Here is a 25,758-nt window from a genome sequence, read left to right on the forward strand (position 1 = left end):
AGAGAAAGAGAGAAATAACCTTTTGTGTGTGGGAAAACTATGTATAGAATGAGCAAGAGAATTGTAAATTTATAGTAAGAGGTGGGAAATAAGAAAAGCCAAAAATAAAAGAAGATAAAGGGATAGAGAAAAAGTGATATTAGGTAGATAGTAGCGGAGAAATTAAGAAGAAAAAAAGGAGTTTAAAAAAAGATAGAGAATGTTGAAAATGGGTGGATGATGTGGTTGTTGATGTGGCTCAACAGGAGCATAGTAATAATAAATGTTGCGCTTTAGCTTTTAGTTGTATATAGATTAGTTATAAAAATTTGCTAGAATTTCATGATACAATAATATCACAATTTAACCTCCAAATTTTAATTGAACTAAAAGCCGATAAAACACCAAAAGCACTACAAATCCTTACTAAGTATATCCATCATATGGAAAACCAAAAATCTAAATTGGCACAAAATATGAAAAAATAAGCCTAAGCACATTACAATGCTACATAAGTAAAAAAAAACGTATATATAAAATCTAAACAAAATATTTAAGACGAACATAATATTTTGAAAATTAACATACCTCTCAGAAAGAAAATCAAAGATATTGTGAGAAAAATTAAGAAAGTTTAATTTTTTTAATTCCAAAGGAAATAGAGATTTATATTGGACAAATGTAGAGACTAATAATCATATTACCCAATTCATTGAATCCGACTCTTGCAATTCCACATTGAAGTTAGTCTTGTGTAGAAAATTGAAAAGTTTTCTTAATTCCTACATTTCTCATGACTTTTTAGATCCATTTGTATCTATCCAAAGCATGTAAAGTTATAAATGTATACAAATTATTTGAATTTTATTAATACATTGAAATAATAAAATAACATAATATATTTGAAATTTAAATAGTTTAGTTGTAAAGAAAAAGAAAAAGGAAAATATAACACACAATAACATAATTTTAGAAATTATTTAATTTTTTTGGGAGAACAAATTATTCTGAACAAAATTTAGAGAACAAATTATATCCCGCTATGATAATTTTCTAGCATCCTCCGCAAAATAATTATTGATGCATGGTGCAACTAATGTTGATAAAAGAAAAATTTTTAAAAAGCCAGTTGTCATTTTATTATTAGTAGTACATGGAGTGGAACACAGCACATATGACAGAATAGGGAACGACTAAAAGATATGAGTAAAGAAAAGAAGGAAAATCTCATGTTATTTCAATTCTACCGTTACCATGTAATCTTGTTCAAGAGCATTTACATATTTAGCACCAAAAATACTAAAAAAACACTACATCAAAAGTGTCAAAAGTTAAATTTTTTATGGCACTTTACTGGTAAACACCAAAATATATATATATATATATATATATATATATAAATGAAAGTTAGAGAAGTAGACTTAAGTGATAAAAAAAAGTAAAAAAATATTTAAATAAATTGATAAAAAATTAAAATATTTGATGTTGAGTGTATTATAAAACAAAATGTTAAAATATATATATATATATATATATATTTAGCAGCTCTTAGATAAAGATTCCCTTGCATGATTAATGTTGAATAGTTACTTGAATAATACAAAAGCAATCCATTAACCTTTACAAAGCCACTTTTTTGGCCTTTAACAAACAACTCTACCCCGCTATGGTAATTTTCTAGCATCTTTCGCAAACTGAGGATGACTCCAGTGATGTCCCCTTCTCCTGCAGTGCAATGACCTGAAAAGCAAGTCCACGTGATTTCTGCCTAATCATGTGGGAGGAGAGGCAATTGCCATTTTTTATCTTTTGATGAAATCTGCCTAATCAGTTTTTTTTTTTTTAGTGGTATATTAGAAAAATATAACACATTGCAATAAAAATTAGAAGAATATGACCCACCTTAAGAAAATATTAATCAATCATACAAAAAATAATAATATGATATATTTGTAAAGATAAAAAGATAAAAAAAATATTTATAGAAATATTTTTTTAATAGATAATCCTTGAAATAATTGTTACTTTTTATATATTACATCTCATTACATAATATTTATATATCCTCACATATTGCATGAGTCTACACCATAACAGCTCTCACCAAAGTGGGCGTTTTAGTTCTTCCCGGTAGGGATGGCAATTTTTGCCCGACCCGTGGATACCCGGTCCGGCCCGACCCTAATGGGCCGGGTTTTACCCGATCCGATTAGAAATAGGGTCGGGTATGGGTTTTAAAAAAATAACCCGAAACGGGTCCGGGTCGGGTCCGGGTTTTATTAAAAAAACCCATACCCGACCCGAGACCCGACCCGTATAAAAACCCGTTTAAAAACCCGGTACCTAAAATTACAAAAATACCCTAATATATATATAAACCTATAATCTAACCCTAACTAATCCCTCATTTCTTCTTCACTCTTCAGCTGCCGCAGCCCCTCTCCCTCCTTTCTGCCTCACGCGCAGCCCAGTCCAACACTCCGCACTCCTCCCTCTGCCTCACGCCTCCCTCTCCCTCACGTCTCACGCCTCCCTCTGCCTCACGCCTCCCTCCTCCCTCTCCCTCACGCCTCACGCGCAGCGCAGTCCAACAGTTCCTCACTCCGATCAGCTCAGTCCGACCCCCCTCACTCACACACTTCCTCAGTCAGTCAGTCACTGAGTCCGTGAGCCTTCCCTCCCTCGCTCAGCTTAGCAGTCAGTCAGGTATTCTTAATTTCTTATTTCATTTCACTGAGTCCGTGAAGTTCGTTTTTATCTTTTGATTCTTTTCCTTAACTGCTTTGTCTTAAATATCTTTGTTGTTGAAAGGGTTTTTTTCTATTTTGTATATCTGCTGGGTTTTCTTTACTTTTGATAATAATACTATCTATGTTTGTGAGAAAAAGCCCTCTGATCTTTGTTTGGTAACTGGGAAAATCTAGGAAAGTGCTATTATTATGTTTTAGTCAATAACTGAATTATTGTTGAATTTATTGTAAATATTGGTTTGCATAATCTATATGCTTGTATCTCTCCTAGTTTACTCATTTATGAATTTTAGAAATAGAAAGACCCAGTATGGTTTTAAATTCTTTGTTGATATTGTAAGCTATAAATGTGTTTTTTTGAAATGTTTATGGTGATTGAATCTAGTTTTATTGAGTGAATAATATACCATTGTTAGTTTGTTACAGCAGGACGCCTACACAATTTACTTTATTTTGGTTAAATTGTTTACTATATGCAAAAGCAAGTTTGAACGCTAGTGAAAATATTTAAACATAATTTTGTACTTACTAATCCCATTAGAGCTTTTCACAAAAATATTGGAATTGCAGTGTATTTAACATAATTAGGATATGTGAAGTTTTAATGTCTTATGTGTGGTGTTTCATTGAATTTGTTGTGATGATAATAATAATGTTTATTTGGGTTTTTGGTGGGTGAGGGTTTGGTTTATGGGTTAAGGTGTTTGTGATGTTATACTGTTATTGGGTTTGTTAACTATTGAGCTGTTGTATTTTGTGAGAGATTTTCAAATTAACTCTGTTAATTTTGTTTTTTGTGTTTGTTGGGAATGCAGAGCCTAAAACGGAGATGGAAGACACAAACACAAACACAAACAAATCTGGGAGTTGTGCCACAATTGATGGGAGTTGTATCACAATTGATGAAGATTAAACATTTTGTATTAATTTAGTAGTTTTTTTTTTTAATTTCTTAGACTTGTTGGATTAATATGTTGGTTTGTAATTATTCTAAACTTGTGGGATTTATTTTGTAGCTTTTTAATTTCTTGGACTCGTTGAACTTTTGATACTTATTTCTTGGACTTGTTTGATTTATTTTATTTTTATGTTTAGCTAGTGATTTTAGTTATGATCTATGTAATTTATTGATTTAAAATCTTGGTTATGATTTATTGAATTATGATTATGATATTAGTTATGGTTTATTGATTTATAGATTTATAATTAACAGGTAATTTATTGATTTATGATTAGTAGTTTATGATTTGGCATTTGGGTCACGTTATTTAGGCTTGAATTTGAATATGTAGGTTTGAATGTAGGCAAAAATGTATTTGGGCTAAATTTTTTTATTTGGAATATGCAGGCTTGAACGGCAAAAATAAATCTGGGCTTGAACTTAAAGAAAAAATAAATCTGGGCTTAAATTTTTATTTTTTTTTTTGGTTGGGGCCACGAACTGGGCCCAAGCCCTAAACGGGGCCCGGCTGGGGCGGGTCCAGGCCCCGGGAAAAAACCCGGTTCCCTAAACGGGCCGGGTTCGGGCCACGGGTCTTGCCCCGCGGGTCGGGTCCGGGTATGGAAAAACCCGGCCCGAACCCGACCCGTTGCCATTCCTACCTCCCAGGGTCCTCTTTGCTACTGTTTTTGTCGCTAACAACTTTCGTCCTCGGTGTCACCTAAGCAGCATCAACTGATGCTTTGGGCTCCTCACCCACTACTGCAAAACCGCATAAGTTATGCAGACCATCAATTTAATATTACAATTTCAACAGTAACATGAAAACTATCCGAATTATAATTATAGACAGCTTCCCCCAGCATTAGGGATGGAACTGGGATTCAAAGTCGAGGGAGGCAAATATAATATTCTTGAGAAAAGCAAATATAATTTTTTTTAGGCTTATTTTCTAAAATCTTAAATATATATCTACTATTTAATATTTAAAAAAAAAAATTGTGGAGGGGGGCAGGGGATAGCCCCCTCAGCTTGTACATGGTTCCGTCACTGCCAAGCATAAGATTTAAGCCAAAATACATAAACAATTTTGGTGATCGCTTTAAGTCCCAATAGAGTGATGGTTATCATTTTAAAATTTGGCTAGCTATCATTTTAAACTTCAAGGACTAAAATAGCTCATTGGATAAACTTTCAAGGCCAAACCTGTCTTTTATGCTAAGATTAACTAGACCCTATATGATTTTATCCATTACTATCTCCTAAATCAAAACCAATTTTCCGTTAGTTCTATTAAATGAACCCTAATTGGACTATTTGATAATTGATTCGGCTGATTTCATATAAATGCAACAACGAACAAGTCATTTTCTTTTGCTCTTTATGTGAACTTAGAAACTAACCTCGGTACACAAAAAAAAAGAATAAATAAATAGAGAAATATTTGAAAATTACTTGGTGATTGTTCAGGCTTGGAATTAGAAGCCGAGCTCGGATTGGGAGTGGTGTCGCTCTTCTTCACCAGCTTGGCTTTGGTGGCGGGGGAGGGGCGCTTAACCGTCTTGACAATTTTCGAAGCAGTAGCCGCCGATTCTATGGCGGCCGACTCGGGAGGCGATTTGGAGGCAAATTTCTTAGGCAACGAGGTTTTCTTCACCGCCAATTTAGGGGTTTTTGAGTTATGAGTTCTCATTGCTATGTAAAATTATGGAAAATCTTAATTGAAATTGGGATTGAACTGAAGCCCTAGGTAGGAGAGAGATAAAATCATAAAAGGCCAAACTTGTCTTTTAAGCTAAGATTAACTAGACCATATATGATATTATCCAATAATATTAAAAGTTATAAACTAGTCTTAGAGATTAATCCAATAATATAAAAAGTTAATGGATTAATATTTTGAGAATTCAAATATATGTATATTCCACCATATTGATTTAATATTCTATATTTCTAATAGAATATAACTCCAAGATTTTGTTTTAAAAAAAAAAAAAAGGAATTATTTTAGCTTGTGGTTTTGTGAGAAAGAGTTCTTTGAGTGCATCTGGGATTACTTAGCCCCATATCTAGCAATAATTGCTTAGAAAAAAGAGCACATATGGCCTTGACAATGACAACAGATGGAATCATTATTCCAAAAAGGAAGAGGGGCACCTTAGAAAGAGTTGTGCTTGTGCCACATAAAATAACACAATTTGTGTCACAACTCGCCCACATGGCGAGCTGTGAGCGGTAGAAAAGTGACCCAAAATGAACCTACCATCACCTCTCTACCACTCACAACTCACCATATGGACAAATTATAACACAAATTATACCACTTTATGTGGCACAAACATTATTCCCTTAGAAAGGGAAAAATCAGAGCATCAACGTTATAATATGATAAAAAAGATCACCAGCTAGGAACTTTATGAAATCCATAATTGTAAGATTCGTTTGAATAATTTGACATGTGATTAAGTCTATAGCAAGTTGAAACTCAATGATAGAATTCATATTAGTACGTTCACACCTAACTATCAATTGGTTTTGTCCATATTCAGCAAAAAAATAAAAAAGGTTTTGTCCATAGCTACAAACAACGTGAAAGCTTTCCCACATGGGCACGTTGAATGGCCACACATTTTCTCAAGATATAGGCAATTGAAAGGCAGAGGAGAAAAGAAAATGTATGGTCCTTTAGAAAGAAGCAGTAGGTCCCTTTTTTTTCCCACACATACATACTTCAGATCATTTCCTTTTCCCCAAAGCAATGTCACAATCTAGCTCTCATCCCTTTTTTTTTTTTTTTTTTTTTTTTTTCTCGCATCATCTTTATCCATAGATGGGATCACTTGAAAGAGCACTAGCATTGGTGGTGCTAAATAGCTATATAGCAATTTTTAGCACCACCAATTCTAAAAAGTGAGTTACAATGGTGGAGCTAAACTTAAAAATTTTAGCTCCTCACCTACAGTGCATAGCCATTTATAGTTGTGCACTATAGCAAGAAGCTAAAAAAGAAAAAAAATTATTGTTTTCTCTCTTAACAATGATGCGAGCAATAATTGAATTTGGGGCCTGGAGTTTAGCTATGCACCATGAATACTGTATGGCACCTAGCATCCAAGTACATTTGGGCCTTGGGCCATGAGTTAACGATATGGGTCGAGGGTCCAACCTTCTCACCAACAAAAGCTCCGGCCTAAGCCTGCAATAACTATTAGTCTAAACAGGGTGTTGTCCAGATACTTAAGAAGTGAACTACGAGCACCCCGCTCACATGCTGCCCGAGAAACCATTTCCGAGCTGTATACACGTGCCCGGTCACATCGCCATTTAAGTGCTCATCAGAACCTTAGGAAACTCCTCTGCCGAACACATTTGCTACAGTGGGACCCGTTCTCATAGCCACTCGTACCTAAAAATCCACTTAAGTTTATTGACATTGGACCTTTCTTTGCACTAAGGGAGGAGATAATGATGATCACCCAATTAATGAGGGTTATAAATAGGAGAAACGAATGAATGGGAGGGGATGCAAAATTTGAGAAGAGAAAAGACATAGAAAGAGAGAGAGAGCCTGAGAAAAAGAAAGCGTAAGAAAAGAGAGAAAAGTGATCTCATTCAGTCCCTAAATCTAGAACAACCTAAAGTAGGATACCCAGACCCACCATACAAATAAGTTGTGAGCCCAAGTCACGGTTTGGCCCAGCAAACTCGTTTCTGGCGTGCACAAATACATATTGAAAATTTCATCATCCCATTTGGGAGGGACTTTATCAATGGTAAATAGATGTTTTGAATCTATGGTTGATGGGTGGGTTAAACAGGATTGGTGGTCAAGGACAAAAGGTGGTGGAGGAAAAATTGGTGGTTGTAGTGGAGGTGGTTTAGGACAGAGGACATCATCTTCTTCCATAGTTGGTTGGTCATCTGTCATAAACACTCCTTCTAGACCAAGATCAGACAAGTCTAGATCAATGGCATCAATTACTTGGAGCACAAAAGGTTCTCTTGGATTGTCTAGGGTAAGATTTTTTAGAAATGATGAGATTGGATTTGGAGGGTTAGGATCTGCAGCCAACATATTCATGTCCAGAGGTTTTGAAGAAGCACCAATGACTGAATCTAGAGGTTGATATAATGGTTCTTTGTCCTTTTTCTTAGAGGAAGGTTCATTTTGTGGCTTACCTTGGGTTTCTGGTTTAGGTAGGGATGGATATGTTATGACTGGGAAAATTCCACTTGTCTTGAAAGGGTTATTATCAAGGTGTGTCATGGCTAATGGTTGGAGATTTTGCCCAAAAGAGGTTGATAAAAATGGAGAGGTTAAGGGTATGGACATATCTTTATATAATGATTGTCGAGGTTGGTAAGGTGTATAGACAAGCATTGGGGAAGATTAGGTATCTGCCTTCTGTGATCCTTCTATGGATAGAAGTTGTGTCAGCAATTGCTTTCTTTCCTTTTCTTTTTGCCCTATGAGAGGGAAAGATACAGACATATCTTTGACTATGGATACAATTATTTCAAGTTCTTGTTCAACCATTTTGATTTTTTTCTTCAAATCCTCGATAAGAAAACCGGAGGATAAGAAGATATGGGTAACTACCTCAGCTAACTTTTGTTGGTTGCCAAGAATTTTTGAAAGGGCTTGGTTTTGTGCCACAGCATTTTCAGCTTGCCAATTTAGAGCTGCTTCTGCTGATGAAACATATTTTCTAGTTCCATCTGGATTGGTTCCAACAGGGTTTTTGATTTTCCAAACATGCTTTGTGCTAGTTTGAGGATGTTCAAAACTTTCAAGAGGAGGAAAATCTTGTGAGTAGGAAGGTGAAGCATGGTCAAACATGTAACAGGATAAGGGTTTTTGTGGATGGCTTTGACTAGTAAAGAAAGGTTGGTATTTAGGTATTTGAGGAAGAACTTTCTGGTAATATGGGATTAGTGGAGGTTTAGGGTTCTGATCATGATTTTTTTTGGACTTGGTTTCTTTACATGGAGGGGGAGGAGAGATATTTTGCTTTCTGGTTCTAGGATAAAGAACATAATAGTCAAATTTTCCAAAGGGTTCTCCAAGGAGATCAACTTCTGAATCACCTGCTTCATATCTTTCTCTGAGGATTTGTTGAGTGGATTATTTCTTTCTTCTTCTTTAATGATCTTTTTCAAGAATTTCTTCTTCTCTGCATTTAGCACAATCACAAATATCCCACCATATGTGTCCAGAGGGTGATTTGCCTTCATAGCAAGGCTTTCCATCCTCACGAAATGCATTAATATTGAGGCCATCTTCACAAACATATGACACAGGTTGAAGCATAGAAATTTGAGTTGGAAAGACTGTCACATCTTTCTTTTCTGGTGGGGCCACCAAAAACCCTGTCTCAACTTCACCATTTTCCTTCCAAATAAAGAAAGGATCGTTCGACTAGACTAGCTTAATCGCTTGGTGAAGCATCTCATATTTCGTGATCCATGATTTTGGGAAGAGAGAAGTCATCTGGTCTCTAGTGAGTTGTCTTGGGACAAACGTACACATGGGGGTCATTCCTAGATAAACTTGGATCAGCAAAGCATCATTAGATTGGGCCATGTCTGGGATTGCCATATCAAAGACATGATTTTGAAGCCTATAGGTAAGCTGATAGTGAAGTGTAGTAGCAAATGTGTCTTGTACTTGAAAGGCTCTTGTAATCTGAACTTGCACCTTGAGAGCATCACAAAGGTGCGGATCCTTGAGAAGCATATTGAAGTTTGGAAAAAGTGTGACGAACACTGTTCCCACATCTAGAGTGGTCTGAATAGTTCCTATAACCTCATTTTGATATTCCAGAAATCTGGAGTCAAGGAGTGAGATCCTAGAAGCTATAGGGAATCCCTTTCTTTCGCGGAAAGTCAGTGCCAATCTCACAGCACCAAAATGGAGATGTGTGTGCTCTTGTTTTTGCCATGAAATTACAAACTCTCTGGGAAGAGCAAGGGTGATGAAATTTTCATTGTCACTTGCTGGGATATTGAATTGATCAAACTTGGAAGCCTGACCATATTATTTTACAGTAGAAGGATGAGAAGGACCAATAATCTTTTTTATGGTTTTTTTGAATGAAGGTTGAGGTTTATTAAACACATTATAGGGATTTACAATACGGAAGTCTGTAATAGAGATTTTACTATCTTCGGGTACATGAGAAATTTCATACAAGTAGTCTAACCTATTTGCAGTAGATGTACGAAGGGAAAGGTCTGAAATGGGTTTAGAGGTATCAGTGACTACAAAAGATGAATTGGCCATGATAGTTTCTTTGAAAAAGAACTGTTTATCTAAGACCTAACAGGACTAGGATGCCAACTTCAGGCTCAAATGTTCACAAGGTGACTATAGAAAAATGGGTTCTTTGAGACTTTTGGGAACAAACTCCTTATGTTCTACTTGATTATCAAATTCAGTGTTTTGATGTGACTAATACAGAGGATCCACGTATTGTGGCAACTGTAAATCACAGAGCATATTAATTAAGAAAATAATCAAAGTATACTAATCAAAGGTGGTGGAAACTAATCCAGAGCTCTGATACCAATATATATTTATATGGGTGTAAGACAGAGGGGTTTTCATTTTCAGTTTTTAGTGGATTCCACCACTGAAAAATTGGTTTGGCTTTAGCATTTGTATTTGGTTTTCATTTTCAATATCCTAAAAGTTAAATTTGAATATAAAAAATGAATACAACTTTTCAGCGTTTTCGTTTTCTATAAATACGAATACATTGGCATATTCATAAATATTGTGAAAACAAAAAGTTACCTTTTTTTAGTGATGTGATGTGTGTGAGTGAGAAAAGTTACTTAAAATAAAAAAAAAATAGAAAACAACTTGTAGTGATGTGATGTGTGTGAGTGAGAAAAGGTATGATGTATTTTATACCTAAATTATGTATTCAAAACAACTTACCAAACACTACCAAATATGAAAATAAGTGTTTTTTTTTAATATATTTAAATTTTAAATTTGAATATAGAATAAAGAAAATAAAAAAGTAAATACACCACTTTTTGAAACCACAGTCCTAGGCCACTAAATGATGGAGTATCAAGGATGGACATTAAGAGCCACAATAACGAGTTTTATTTTTGGATTATTACGTGTGTGGTTATAACAATATTCTCAATGTTGGAGAATTCTACTTGCTTTCGCTAGTCGCTTAATAACAATGGAAATTTTGGTTGGTATGTTCATTTAGCCATGCAAAGCATTGTGTCCCTTGTCTTTTCCTTTAAAGATGATTTGCATTTGATGAATAATTGGAGAGTGGGACCAGTTAATAATACACAACATATTCACATTATTGCATATCTAAATGTTTTAGGCCCAGTAACCCATAGTGTGCTCAGAAGTTTGGTAGATTTTCAAAATGATCAGAAAAGAAGCGACCTTTACAATTATGTGCAGGGCCGGCCCTAAGCTTAGGCCAATTAGGCTATTGCCTAGGGCCCCTTACCATAGAAGGCCCCAAATTTGGGGGTAGTTTTTTATTTATTTATTTTTTATATTAAAATTTTTGGGAGATATTAAAACATTTTAGTTTACACTTTTTTTCATTATTAAGAAGGCTCAAAGAATTAAGTAATATTAGAGATAGAGATAAGACAAATTTAAATAAATAGGTCTTACAAATAGACGTGTTACTAATTATAAGTAATTCAAATAGGAAGATATTAAAAATACTATAAATTTTACTACATAACTTTTATTTATTTAATTATTTTTATATAAGATAAAAATTATACTTTAGCCTAATCTAAGTGTATATATGTGTAAAACCCTCTTCTAGAGACTTAAATCTCGGCTATTACCCCTCACATCCCATAAGAACTTATACTTGTGGAGTGATCACTGTACCAAGGGTGCGTGGTGGTCTTCATAACTTTTATAATTTGATGTGACAATGGATATGATAGGTAGATTTCAACAAACTATTGAATGTGGAGTGATCACTGTACCAAGGGTGCGTGGTGGTCTTCATAACTTTTATAATTTGATATGACAATGAATATGATAAGTAGATTTCAACAAATTATTGAATGCATTTTTGAATGAATATTTGCGATTGGTGATATATTTTTGTAATTCTCATGTTGTAAATTTTATAATATATCTAGTATTTTTATAAGCCTCATGTCATTAATCACATTCATTACAACACCAGTTTGTAATAAAATTTGTTATAACTTTAGCATTTTCTCAACCAAAAAAAAAAAAAAAAAAATCATATTGAAGAGTAAAAAGAATGGATTTAAAAAAAAATTATTATATAAAATGCTAGTTAAATATTATTTAAGTGATAACATAAAAGCCCCATTTGAAAATTTCGCCGGACTCTGAAACGCTTGGGCCGGCCTGGTTATGTGGTAGATCCAAACTTTGTTTCTCTTCACCAGTTGTGTAATAATCAATGGTTTGCTCCAGGGGTTTTCCATTCATTTGGTCAGCTTCTCTATGCTTTGATGCTGGCTCATTTTCTTCCAATGCCCTTTCTGTCCAATATTGACAAGGTGGTCTGTGTCTGTAATTGAGACAGGTCTTACCCCTTCAACAACAGCTCCAAGGGATTCAAGTATTTGAGACTTAGACAAATTTGCAATGAGAAGAAAAATCAAGTAGGTTGCAGTACATATAGAGGGGAAAAGAAAGCCAAGAGCGAAAAAAGAGGCTATTTCATATTTGAGTACTTAGACAGGCAGTCAATGGTCTCCTACAGCTTTCCTCACCAAGCCAACATTTTTGAAATCTAAAATTCTTCATAGTTCAGAGTCTTTAGACACCTACAATTACTGGATCCTACCTCTCAAAAACGGATGTGAAAAAACTGGCTACAAAAATAATCCTAGAGATGATAAGAAGACAATTCTTGCTTTCTCTTGCTTCAGGCCCTATCTAACAAATAAATTGCATATGGTGTGGTCAGTGTGGATATTCTTGTGAAAGAGGTTAAGCAAAAGAAATGGTTTAAGCATGTTGAACTGGAAGCAAGACATGGTCATCATTTTCAAAAAAAACTTTATATATTTTAAGAATCAAGTATACCCAAGAATCATCATTTTCTTTTTCCTTTATCAATAATATTCTCTTATTACCTATCAAAAACAATAGTCTGATATTTCTTAATTGTTAAAATCTCATTTATCCTGTTTATCTAGTATCAGTTTCCTATTGGTATTAAAGTATAGTAAATACTAGTTGTAAATCCGTGCGATACATAGAAAAATTTGAATTTGAATGTAATTTTTTATGCAGATTTTGAAATAGAGTTGCAGCATTTTTCCATTAATGAAATATTTTCTTTACTGTTCCAGCATTTTTGCAGTAAAGGTTATTTATGAATTTCAATCAGTTTGTTTTATGTAATTAGTAAAAATCTTAACAACCCAAGAGATTCAATTGAAACAATTAAAAAGCAACATTCTTCTCAATGAGTTTTTAACCAGACACATATTCTTTAGGATTTACGGAGACAAATCATTATGGTTTTTTGAAATTTTGAGTCACTTGGAAGTGACTGTTTCTTACATTGAATTTAAAAAGTATCTGGAATATGCAGTAGAAAAGCCAAAAGGCTATTTACCAAAAAAGAAAAGCCAAAATGCTTAATCACAATTCCCCAAATGCATACACCACACGTCCCCCACCCAAGAGACAACAACACAAAAGCCTGCCAAAGGCTTTTGTGTCAGTACCGGGTCAAGTTAAGGTGAAATAAGCATATATGGCTTGCAAAGGGATATCAGTATATCACATACACATACTCATTTCTGCTATTTAATATTTAGTTTAGTCCCAAAGAAAAAAGAGAGAGAACTGAGATGAGATACCTGAGGTTGAGGCGATGAAGACTGGGGTCACCGGCGGCTGGGACAGAGACAGTGAGTCTAGCGAGGAAAGGGGCTGGAGCTGAGAGGTTCAAATTATTTCCCTTTTAGGTTACAATTTTTTGGTTTAAAATTGGTTAAAATGTAAAATTCACCATATAAGCTTCACCTTTTGATATTATAGTCTTTTAAATTTAATTTTTGTTATTATAATATTTTAAGTTTCAATTATACTCAATTCAGTCATCTATTTACTATTCGTTAAATTACATGTTAACTTATATAATAGACACAATTTTACGGTTTAACATGCATCAAAAAAATTTTTACAGTTGAATTAATATTTAATTTTTTTAATTTCTAAATTTTAGAAAAAACGTTAATTAAAAAAAAAAAAAAAAAACTAAACCCAAAAGTCTAAAACCCTTGAAGAACAAAGTCGAAATAGCACCAATTCCATTTCGATGATAGCGCCTAGATTTTGAAGATGGTGAACACCACCTTGTTCGGATCGAAAATGGAATCGGACTCAGATTTAGAATAGCGTGGTTTTGGTGGCATAGGGATCACTGATGAGGTTCTGAGCGAGGTTTTGGTGGTGTTGGAATATTATCGGTATGCATCTAGAGACGTGGTTAGATTTTCCGATTGATGGGGAAGAGGACTTGGATGGTGTGTGCATTGTTTTTATTTTTTTATTTTTATTTTTTAATATCTTCTTTGGATTCAAATCAACAACCAAAAAGTCAATGCTTATCTTTTTTAATGTTCAAGGCTTTTTAGTTTTATGATATAGATCATCATTTCTCCCTCTCAATCTCTTTTTTTTTTTTTTTTCCTCTCTCTCACTCTCTCTTTCCCCCTCTTGTTCTTCATGGGTTTTAGACTTTGGGTTCAGTTAGTTTTTATTTTTTTAATTAACATTTTTTTTTTGAAATTCATAAATTAGAAAAATTAAATATTAATTAAATCGTAAGACGATGTTGTTTTGTGTAAGTTAACAGTGCTAACTGATGGTAAGCGGAGGGCTGAATTGAGTATAATTGAAACTTAGAGAATTGAAATGACAAAAATCAAACTTTGATGACTGAAATGATAAAAGGTAAAACTTAGAGGGTAAGTTTTGCATTTTGGAATTTAAAATTTGATTTTTTTTTTTTTTTTGATTGGGTAGTGAAGTTTATAGCAATTTAATTTTATTAATTTTTTTTTTGTTGATTTAAAATTTGTCTTAAAATTGAGGACCAATCTTGGTTTTTTTTTTTTTTTAATAGATCTAAAATCTATTGGAGGTCTTTATTGGGCTTGCTGTTATTATTTATTTATTTAATATTTTAGTTCAATAATTTTTTTTTTAGGCTTTTCCTTTTTGTTTGAAATGGCATAATATATTGTTAAATGACTAATTATGGACCAATGTTTAATTTTATTGGGCTTAAAACAAATATAGGGTGGTAACACAAATCCCATTATCTACTTCTAACTGATGCCAATTTGCTTCGAACCTTATATTTTCAGATCCAAAGTTAGACCTACGTTTCATTACTTCTTGGAAAAACTCTAAGGTATTTTTTTTTTCCCATTGTTCTTCTCGCCTTTTTATTCTTTAAAATGTTATGTTGTTTACATGAATATCAAGTGGTTATATATATAACATTAATAGTACTGCTATAATTGAACATGGTGCGTAAACACTGATTACAAGCAGTTCTTTTTAATTAAATGGAAGACACCTTTCCAATCCCTTGTCATATAAATATGATGAACATCTAATAAGTAGTGACCTTGAAAACAAATTATCGCCTTTCCTTGATCAGGATTAGTGACAAAATCATTTGAAATTTGATGATGTGAATGGAATCGTTGTTTTTTAGGCAATTCTCTCATTTAGACGTCCATTTTGTTAAATTTTCTAATCATGGTAATTTTTCCTTCTGTTATTATTTTTGATTTAGTATTTATTTTAGAAAATATATTTTGGTAAATTTTATATTTAAAGTAAAATTTCCTTTTATTATAGTTTTCAAATTAAAAGTCCGAATAAAATCACCAAGAATTTTAATTGTAGATCAACTGGTACTTCTTAATACTCTCAATGAAAATGTTCAAGGTCTATTTGGTAATGGTTTTCAGGTATTGTTGTTCAAAATAATGTGAAAATTATGATTTAAATAGTTTTATGAAAATACGTGTTTGAATTACATATAATGTAAAAAATATGCTTGGTACCATGAAACAACATATTTTAAAATGTGAAAAAATATAATTGTGTTTTTGGTAAGTTTATGTATTTATAGAAAAAATTGGTAACTTTTTTGACAAAAATAGTGTTTTTATTTGAGGGGAGAGAAACTCCCACCCATTCAAGTTAGCCATTCCTCTCTTCCTCTTCTTTCCTCTCTCTCCCTCTGTGCGTTACAGGACCCAACAATCCAAAAATCTGCAAAATATTTAACAAAATTACACCCAAATCAGCCAAAATTGAAAACCTCTTCTCTTCCCACATCTATTTTCCTTCTGATTTGAATGCACTAACATACAAATTTGCAAAAAAAATTCAAAATAGTTCACAAAATTCCAATTAGCAAAATCCATAAGATAACCCAACACACCAAATCTGAAACTGAAGTGAGAGTATTAGCTGAAAGATAGCGTGCAAGAAAGAAAGCGAAAGAAGAAGAAGAAAGAAGACATCGTGCAGGAGAGAAGAGATGGGAAAAAAAAAAAAAAAAGAGAAGAAGAAGAGAGTTTGGCAACATGCAAAAGAAAGTGTAAAAGAAGAAAAAAAACGAAAGAAAGAAAGAACGAAGAATTAAACAGAGTCTGCGAGAGTGAGGAAGAAAAAAGAAAAGTCTTGCTAGAGAGAGAGAAAATATGATTGTCTTGTCAATTCAGTGGTCCCACGTTTTTTAAATATTTACAACAATACCGCACAGTATTATTACTCAAAAGCTGAAAACTACTCCGAATTTGTTCTCAAAATACATTGGTTAAACACAGTAAATTGAAAACTGTGATTTAAACGCTTTTAACTAAACACTCCTACCGTATACGTATATTTTTAGAGGGTGTTTGGATAGAACTTATTTTGTTAAAACTGAAAACTAAAAACTGAAAATACTGTAATAAAATAATTTTTAAATGTGTGAATAGTATTGTAGGACCCATTTTTAATGAAAAAATTGATAAAAATTGAAATTTGTGAGTCTGTAAACAGTGCATATTTGCACTGTTCACTGCAGAAAGTCAACATTTGCGGTTAGTGTTCATTGAACAGTAACCGCAACACTCCAAAACACGTGAAAACCAAAAAAAAAAAAAAAAAAAAAAGAAACAAAACGCAGCTCCAAACGCAGAAGCTGAATACAAACACACACTTAAATTAAATTAAAGTAGAATTTTTATTTTGTATTAAAAAAAAAAAAAAACTAAACTCTCCTACCAAACATACATATTATTTTTAGACTTACAATTTTCAGTATTTAAATACTAAAACCTATTGTTTGAATGCTCTTACCAAACATTCCCTTAATATTCAAATGCTCCCTTCCCATTTTCGCAACTACCAAATTATATATATACTTTTTAAAAAGTTTGAATAATGTCTTGTCAATTATGGGCTCATAGTATTTAATTATGTAATTTACTCAATTTTGCTTCTTTCTTTTTTTGGGCACCTTTCGTTCTTCTTTTTTTTTTTTTTTTTTTTTTTTTTCCCCTTTTTTCTTTTAGTTTCACGTCATGTTTTACACAAATTATGGTTTCTTAGCCACTTTAGGACTTCTTTACTATGGGTCTGTTTGGATAGAACTTATTTTGCTGAAACTGAAAACTGAAAACTGAAAACACTGTAGCAAAATAGTATCGTGGGACCTATTTTTAATGAAAAAATTGTTAAAAAATGAGATTTGTGGGTCCCGTAACTGAAAAGTTCTGAAAAATTGTGTAAAAGGTACTGAAAAATTAATTAAAATAATTTTTAAACGCTGAAAAGTTGATTAAAGTGCTGACAAGTTGCTGAGGTGTGCAACAAGTTTGGTACCAAAGTCAACAATCACGGCACAGCTGAGAAAGAAAAAAAAAAAAAAAAAGCTGAAACGGGCAAAGTGTAAACGCAAACGCAAATAATCTGTATCCAAACTAACACTATATATATTTTTGGATGTAGTCTCCTGGGCATTTAAATTAGGACAATGTTTATGTACAAAGTTGGTTGTAATCTAAAGTTACTACACCTACTAATAAAATTAACATGACTAAATATTTTGAACATATAATCATTGAATTTCATGTTCTTTATATTTTTAACACACATGTCAAATTTCATGCTAATTGAATGTTATTTATTATGCAATCTATAAACTTATTTTTTATGGATAATTTTATATTACAAAAACTTAAAATTTAAATATTTGATTGATCACATAATTATTGAGTTTTGACATTTTAAAATTATGCAAGCACAGAGGATATAAAAAGAAAATGTAATTCAATAGTGGATTTTTCAAAATTCAAATCCAATAAAAAGAAATTTAGTGGAATTGTACCCTTAGGCAACAACAAATTTTGTTGAATTTTGTCCTTTAAATTATTGATTAATAAAAATTTTAAGAGATTTTCTCTTTTCCTTTTTCTAGTGGATTATATGTTCTCCTTGTGAATTTAAGGGTTTATTGTTGAGATAAATTTATTATGTTACTTGTGGTGACTTGCTACACTAAGAATGCCCATTAATTGTTTGTCCCTTACAAAATCTACCACATAAAAAGAAATATTAAAAAAATTACGAGGACATTATTCACAAATTATCAGACATTGTTTTTGTCCTAAACATATTTTCAATACAAATTTTTAATATCGTAGTTTAATCTAAAATTTAACTGAATTATTGATACTTAGAAAGCAGTTCTTAAAACCACATGCAATACATGATTAGGAAGGATTTAACAAAAAAAAAAAAGATACAATAGTGGTACAAAGACTTTCAAAAGTCCCAAACTCATATATACATGAAGAAATATCTCTCACACAAATATGGCATGTTACAACTTTGTTGTGTGCTGCAGTACTTTATTCAAGCCACGCATTAACAAGTTATACCAAGGAAAAATCAGCATTCTCTAGAATGGATGAGAGAATTGAAAGGATGAGGCAAGTTGCTGAAAAAGGAAATATTGATGACTTTTACAACTTAATTCAGGAGGATGTGAAATATTTAGAGTACTTCGATGAGTTTCCATTGGTCGATACTCCTTTACACACAGTTGCAATTGCAGGGAACATCCCCGTTGCTATGGAGATAATGAGATTAAAGCCCTCATTTGCTAGAAAACCAAATCGATATGGGTTTAGCCCCATTGACCTTGCTCTACAAAAGGGGCATTTCGAGATGGTGCATCAGCTTCTACATGTTGATCAAGACCTTGTCCGTGTCAGAGGCAGGGAGAACATGACTCCTTTGCATCATGTGGCAAAAAGAAATGATCAACTTGATCTATTGACTGAATTTATATCAATCTATCCAGATTCTATTGCCGATGTGACAACACAAAATGAGACTGCTCTACATATTGCCCTTAAAAATGACAATATCGAGTCTTTTAAAGCCTTGGTGGGATGGCTCGCCAGCAATTGGTCCCAAAATGCCTTGGATTATGAGAGGAAAATCTTGAACTGGAAGGACAAGGAAGGCAACACCGTGTTGCACATTGCAGTATCCAAAGAACAAACCGAGGTAAGCTCTCTCCTGTACTCAATTATGAAAATCCAAACTAACATCAACCTTGTATTAGCACAATATGAATAAAAGAAAAAAAATCCAATAATAATTTTTTTCTTAATAAATTTCAACTCAAACTCTTCTTAAATTGAAACTCGATGTAATGATAATGTATTAATTTTCTTTTAACAATTTCTCTTTTAATATACAAAATCAAAAATTAGTGAAAAAAATCATCTTTCATTTTATGATGAACCTCGTTTTAACAGTATTAAATTATTAATTGTTGGAAAACTCAAAATTTGAAGTTGGTTTTTCCATGATCGACAAATAAATAAAATAACATATTTATAATCTCTTTATGCGCAGGGGCGGAGCTACATGTTAAGGTAGCTAATACAAGAAAATCAAAAAAATCCAAAATTTTTGAATTTTTTTTTTACTATATAAAAATATTTAATATTTTAATAATTAGCCCTAAAAAATGGGACTTGGCCCCCCCAACTATTTGAGTTGGTCCAATAATGTTCTTAAAAAAATTGTCCAATTTGTCTAGTAGTTATAGAGAATGTATTGTTTCTCAAATTCATTTTTTATGGTAAAATGTATTCTCGTATTTTTTAAAGTTTTGGATCATTTATGTCTTTGAACACTTCATTAATTTAATTGAAATTTTTTTACTCACAACGGTAGACAATTTGGTAACTTATATTGAAAATGAAAATTGTAAGGATTTCACTATGGAAGATGGTGAAACATTAATTTAATTCTATGAAACATTTAGTTTAAGAATTCATTATGAAAGATACTAATTTTTTGTGTGTGTATAGATACATGTGTTTGTGTATGTGTATAAAAGTTTGTATAGACTAATAAATTAGTAATACAAATTGGCCCCCCAAACAAAAATTTCTGGTTCCGTCCCTGTTTATGCGTAAGTATTCTTCTAACTAAAAAGCTTAGTGTTGCCAGGTAAGGGACACACGTAAGAATTATTTATATAGAGTCAGACGCATAATACGACATCATTCATTGTCCGAAGTTTGGATACAAACTAGCAAACAACTAAAATGTCATGTTCATTTGATAAATTAAATATAAATAAATAAATAAAACCAAATAGAGTAATTAAATTATTGTTTTTTACACGACACATGTTTATATATACCACTAACACTTTTGCATGTATACAATGTAATATTATTATTATTCTTCATGTAAACTCATAAATTTTCCACTTTCGAATTTGTTATGTATAAAGTTTTTTTTTTAATAGAAAAAACACTAAAAGTTTACGCATTTGGATTAAGAAAATAGACGCAGTGGAATCCTGATTAGTGACAGTGTATATGCATGCAGGCTGTGAGGCACTTGTTCGCTTGGAGTAGTGAGGTTGATGTAAAAATTAAGAATAAAGAGAATAAAACAGCATGGGAAATCTTGCAACCACAAACAGGCAGCAGCGAGATGAGGAAGATGCTAATCCGTGTCGGAGCTTCAAAGGGTTCATCTATTACTACATGCAGACGTCTTGAAAAAATTCGAACCAAGTGTGCTCGTCAAATAACGACAATATCAGACGATAAGCGCAATGCGCTTCTGGTGGTTGCTACACTGCTTTTATCAGTCACCTATCAAGCGGCACTCAACCCTCCTGGAGGACTTCACGAAGGCATTTCGAAACCAGGCGCTAATTTTTCACGGATTAGTACTAGGCCTTGTCCGGCTAATGCATCATCATATCATCGAACTTGTGGAAAAAAAATTCTATTCAAAGGGACAGAAGGTCAAGGGACAGCCAATCTTGTTAACACAATCCCCTTTTCGGTGTTCTTATTTTCTAATTCTGTGACATTTCTTATCTCAAACTCAGTAACTATTCTCCTCATTCCAGACGGGTACATTGGTTGGATGTTATCCGGAACTCAAGTCTTCCTCTGGGCTTGCTATATTGTGTCCTTTGCGGCCATAACCGGCTATACAAATTTTTGGATTACTCTAATTTCTATTGGTTCAATGCTTTATCTGATCCTACTAAACGCCTTTTCTTGTTGGACAAGAAAAAGAAGAAGGCGTCATGGTCTAGGCCTACGTGGTTTGCCGATTCCTTTACAGGAAAAAAGAGAAGCCAAGCTTGGAGGCTGGGGTTGCGTGTAGAGTCATCACCAACTCTACAGCATTAGCCGGTGATAACTTTCATACATGTGTGATTTACTTCTGCATGTTTTTCATGCTTAGGTGATAATATGACTTTCTCCTTTGGTTTTGGGTGGAAGCATTAAATGCTTTGTTTTCTTGTCTCCTTTGTAATATCGGATCCGGATCCTCTCCATTTCCTTTGAAATGGAGAGGCCTCCAGTACACGGTCAGGATTTTGCTGAAAATGATCCACGCTCAAAAACTGGACATGTCATAAACTTAACCCAAACCACATGAACTTAACCCACATAAACTTAACCCAAACCACGTGAACTTAACCCAAGGTTAGATCAGCCTATTCTTTTCTCTCGCCAACCCATCTAAAATTTCAAAGTTCAAACTCTCATCTCCGAGGATTTTCTCTCATCTCCAACTCTCAAAGTTGTTTCTCTTCTTTTCCCTCCTAGGCCTTGCGCAATCTTTTTGATAGTTGAGACACAGAGTAACACAGAGATTTTGGAAAGAGAAAAGAGAAGAAAAGAGAAATCATAATGTAAGGATTACATTTCCCCCCACCTGGGGTGCGTCAGCGGTAAGGGAGATGTCTGGACTAATTGTAAACCCAGAAATCTCTGGTTTACTGTTATCCTTAATTTTCTTGATGAGAGAATTATCGAGAACTCCAGAAGACTTTTCCTGTTGGCATTTTTCATATTTATAGTCTACATTATGTAAAGTTGAAGCTTGGGATATGAGGAACAGAGACATAAATCCAAAAATCCCCCAACTCTGGCAACACAATGGACATAGGCTTCTATGCATCTTCATCCCCAACTTCTCAAAATCCCCCAACAAATTCTACCGTAGATTTCCTTTAGGCCAAAATATCACTATAAAAAGTCTAGGATCATGTATTGGGGTTAGACACTTAACCCATCTGAATATTTCAAACTTAACCCATCTGAGACCAAACCCATGTTTACCCAACCGGACAAATTGTACTGAAAAAAAAAAAAAAAAAAAACCCTTTTAGGAGGGAAAACTGAAACAAAGGTTATCCATGCAAGTTCTTCGGAAAACAAAAAAGACCTTTTAGGAGGGAAAAGTGAGACAGAGGTTGCTGAGTTTGTGGCTTCACAGATTTTAACCAAAAAAAAAAAGCTTCACAGAAGGTTCCAAGTTCAGCTTCAGAGCATCTCTGTTTCTATCTTGCCAAAACAGAGGTTTTTCTGCATTTATATTGTTGTCTTGGTGAGTTTATATTGTTGTTTTGGTGGCTGGATGCAAGTTAGAGTCTATCTGAATTTTTATTTTTAATTTTTTGAGATAAAGATTGAATCTTTATAAAGATTGGCTCCCTCTCCAGCTTTAGTAATATATCTTGAGGAGGAGATTTTACCTTTGGTCTGCAGAAACAGAATGACTCACTTAATATAAGCTTAGTAGATTTGATAAAGATAACCCATATTGTAGAAAGGAGAGGAGCAGAACAGAAAAAACACCATACAAGTTGTGAAATCAACCTAGGAAATCCTTTTAACTTACAATACTGTTTCTACAAATGCCCCTTCAACATGGTGCATTTCAGGCACATCATCTAAAGAACCATCTCCCTCAATCCGTAACTTATTAACCTGCCTGTGTGGTGAGCAAGGAGCTGAGTTAAAAGCTTGATCGAATCGTAGATATCCTCACCGTGACGGCGAGGCGAGAAAGAAGTGGGTTTCTTTTGTTTGTGTTTCGCACCGTGACGGGGAGGCGAGAGAGAAGTGGGTTTGAAATATTGAGAAGAGAGTTTGAAATATTGAGATGTGTTTGGTCTCAGATGGGTTAAGTTTGAAATATTCAGATGGGTTAAGTGTCTAACCCCAGTTAAGTGTACAGTTAAGTGTGTGGTTTGGGTTTTAAATGACGTGGCACTTTTTTGACCATTGATGCTCTCCATGGGAAATCCTGACCGTGTACTGGAGGCCTCTCCATTTCAAAGGAAATGGAGAGGATCTGGATCCTGTAATATCTAGGTAATATAACTTTCTACTTTGCTTTTAAGTGGAAGTATTTAATGCTTTGTATCAATATAACCAACAGAGGTATTGTATCCAAGAAGTGATATAGCTAAGTGTAGTGAGATAGCAAATAAGTGTTAGGAAATAAATAGTGAGTGAAATAGTGAAGAGTGATGTGTCATGTGTGTAATGTCCTCAGAAGTTATGACAAACTCTGTGGCTGTAATGTCTTCAGAAGTTATGACAAACTCAAGAGATGGATCCACCCCCTCCAAGTAAGCATTATCTTCAGCATTCTGACGATTAAAAAAAGAATTCAACATTGAACAAAGGTCAATAAAAGTCAACCCTATTCTTTTGCTCCATAAATACATCTAACACTAAGTCTAGATACAAAACCTCTTTTACAATTTTTTCACAACAACTGTGTTTAGAAGTTTGGAGTGAGGGAGAGAGGAAACAGGAGGCGAATGATTACATTTTCTGTTGTTTAATTGTTTTAAAATTAAGTAAAAAAGTCCTCCTCTTTGTTTGGATGTTAATTTAGAAGGAGAGAAAATGATAATATATCATATAAATTAACAATTATAACCATCTTTGGCTAATTTTGAGAGTTCTTTTATGGCTACAACAAAATTTTACAATATTTTTACAAGCTAAAGTGTCAGTCTACCATAAGCTGTTGTGAAATATTATGATCATGAGCTTTCTCTAATTTTAAAGTAAATGATATAAATTGACATCAAATAAGCAAATCTAATAATTGAAAATTTTTAATATAAAGGAAAGGTTAATTAAACCTTCTCTATTCCATTACCTCTCCTTCCCTTCCATCCAAACACATTGTAAGATCTATATTGTTGTATATACTTGTCATTATAGTCTTGATATAGGACTATGTCTGAGTATATAATAACGATTAGAATTTTTATAGGATGCGCCACCAAAGGGTCCAAAAATCTACCGGATTTCTACCATGAAAGGCAAAATGCTACCGGATTTTTATCACGGAAATACGGTAAAGATTCCAAATTTCCAATCACCTAGCAAAGCATTGATGATGGCTACACTCCATCCCAAAACAATTTCAGTATACAACAAAGAGGTGTCCCTAATAGTTTATTTGTTAATAATGAGACAGAAAGATGAGGGCAAAACTTAAACTAAGGTCATGTAACTAAGTTTTGTGTCCATAAGATAAAAGTTAATTCACAAACTGACAAACATGTACATCATCAAGAACCCATAACAAAAAAAAAACACACACGTACAAAAACATATACTATTTAAGAAAAAATGAATGAGAATGAAAAAGTAACCTGAATGAGCTCCATTAGAAAATGTACATCCTTGGCATAAAGCTCAGCAGAGAGGTTCTTGACAGCTTGATGAAGATCCTCAGTTAATGGGTTCTGTTCCCCTCCAATGGAGAACTTTTTTCTACGTATCTCTTCAATGTGTTCTCTCGCTTCCATATCTGTAAGTAACAAGTAACAACACACACACACACTCAAAACTGAAAAACCAGAGATATTTTCTGCTTTTGCATACACAGAGAGAGAGAGAGATCAGAGTGAGAGAGTGTGGAAGTGGAAGGTTCACTCTACCTAATGTGCTGACGAAGTTTACTTCTCGAGGAAGTAGAAGAAAGCTGAGAGAGATTGAAAGCCTGAAAGTGATAAAAGAAAAGTAAAGGGTCCTAGGATTGTACGGAAAGTGGAACTTATTCGACAGCTTGGGCCAAATTGCTTAGAGCTTTTGTCGCTTTTTCATTTTTTCCAAAGGAGACTAGGGAGAGTGTGGAATAATAGTGGACGACCAAGACTTGGTTTGCACTTTGATTGGTTGCATTTTCACTTTTCCGTGAATTTTGTCATTTACTTATGATTATGATTTACGAGCCTTCAAAAAAGAAAATATTCTTGGAGTACAAGAATGATGCCCTGCGTTTGCTTAACGCGTTTTTTTGCCTTCTACGTTTTAAATCCTGATCTAACGGCAATAAAGTCTTGTAGAGAAGTTTGAGTAGTGTTATTTGTAATTTTTTAAAATACGTATGAGTGAAAAAGTGTATGAAAAAGTGTATAATGTTGTTTAAAAGTTAAAAATGGGTGTTTGAAATATCCTACCAAACGGGCCCTAAGTTTTCAACTAGTTTAAAAAAAGCATGTTTTGCCTATCTTGAGTCCCACGAAAATAAGTTTGCCTAACGTGCGTTTTGTATTTAGCCTATTAGCTAACTTAAAAAATTATTGTGCTATAATATTTTTAACAATAAATTTTCAGTTTTCAGCAAAATAAACGGTATCCAAACAGACCCTTAGTCATTCCTTTGATATTCATGGTAGAATAATAGATTAATTAAAG

General features: G+C 33.4%; 2 long non-coding RNA genes across 2 annotated transcripts; one reads left to right on the plus strand and one right to left on the minus strand.

The window, feature by feature from the left end:
• The first annotated feature begins 2,430 nt into the window (after positions 1-2,430).
• Positions 2,431-3,827, plus strand: LOC126703568 (uncharacterized). Its single transcript, XR_007648127.1, has 2 exons — positions 2,431-2,685; positions 3,545-3,827. It is a non-coding gene; the product is annotated as an uncharacterized LOC126703568 (long non-coding RNA).
• Positions 3,828-18,679: 14,852 nt separating this feature from the next.
• On the minus strand, positions 18,680-24,853 carry LOC126703569 (uncharacterized). The gene is made up of 3 exons (XR_007648128.1): positions 24,711-24,853; positions 22,931-23,687; positions 18,680-22,791 (listed from the first exon to the last, which is right to left on the minus strand). It is a non-coding gene; the product is annotated as an uncharacterized LOC126703569 (long non-coding RNA).
• Between the last annotated feature and the right edge of the window lie 905 nt (positions 24,854-25,758).

Source organism: Quercus robur, chromosome 10 (genome assembly GCF_932294415.1).
Source record: "Quercus robur chromosome 10, dhQueRobu3.1, whole genome shotgun sequence".
Lineage (NCBI taxonomy): Eukaryota > Viridiplantae > Streptophyta > Magnoliopsida > Fagales > Fagaceae > Quercus > Quercus robur.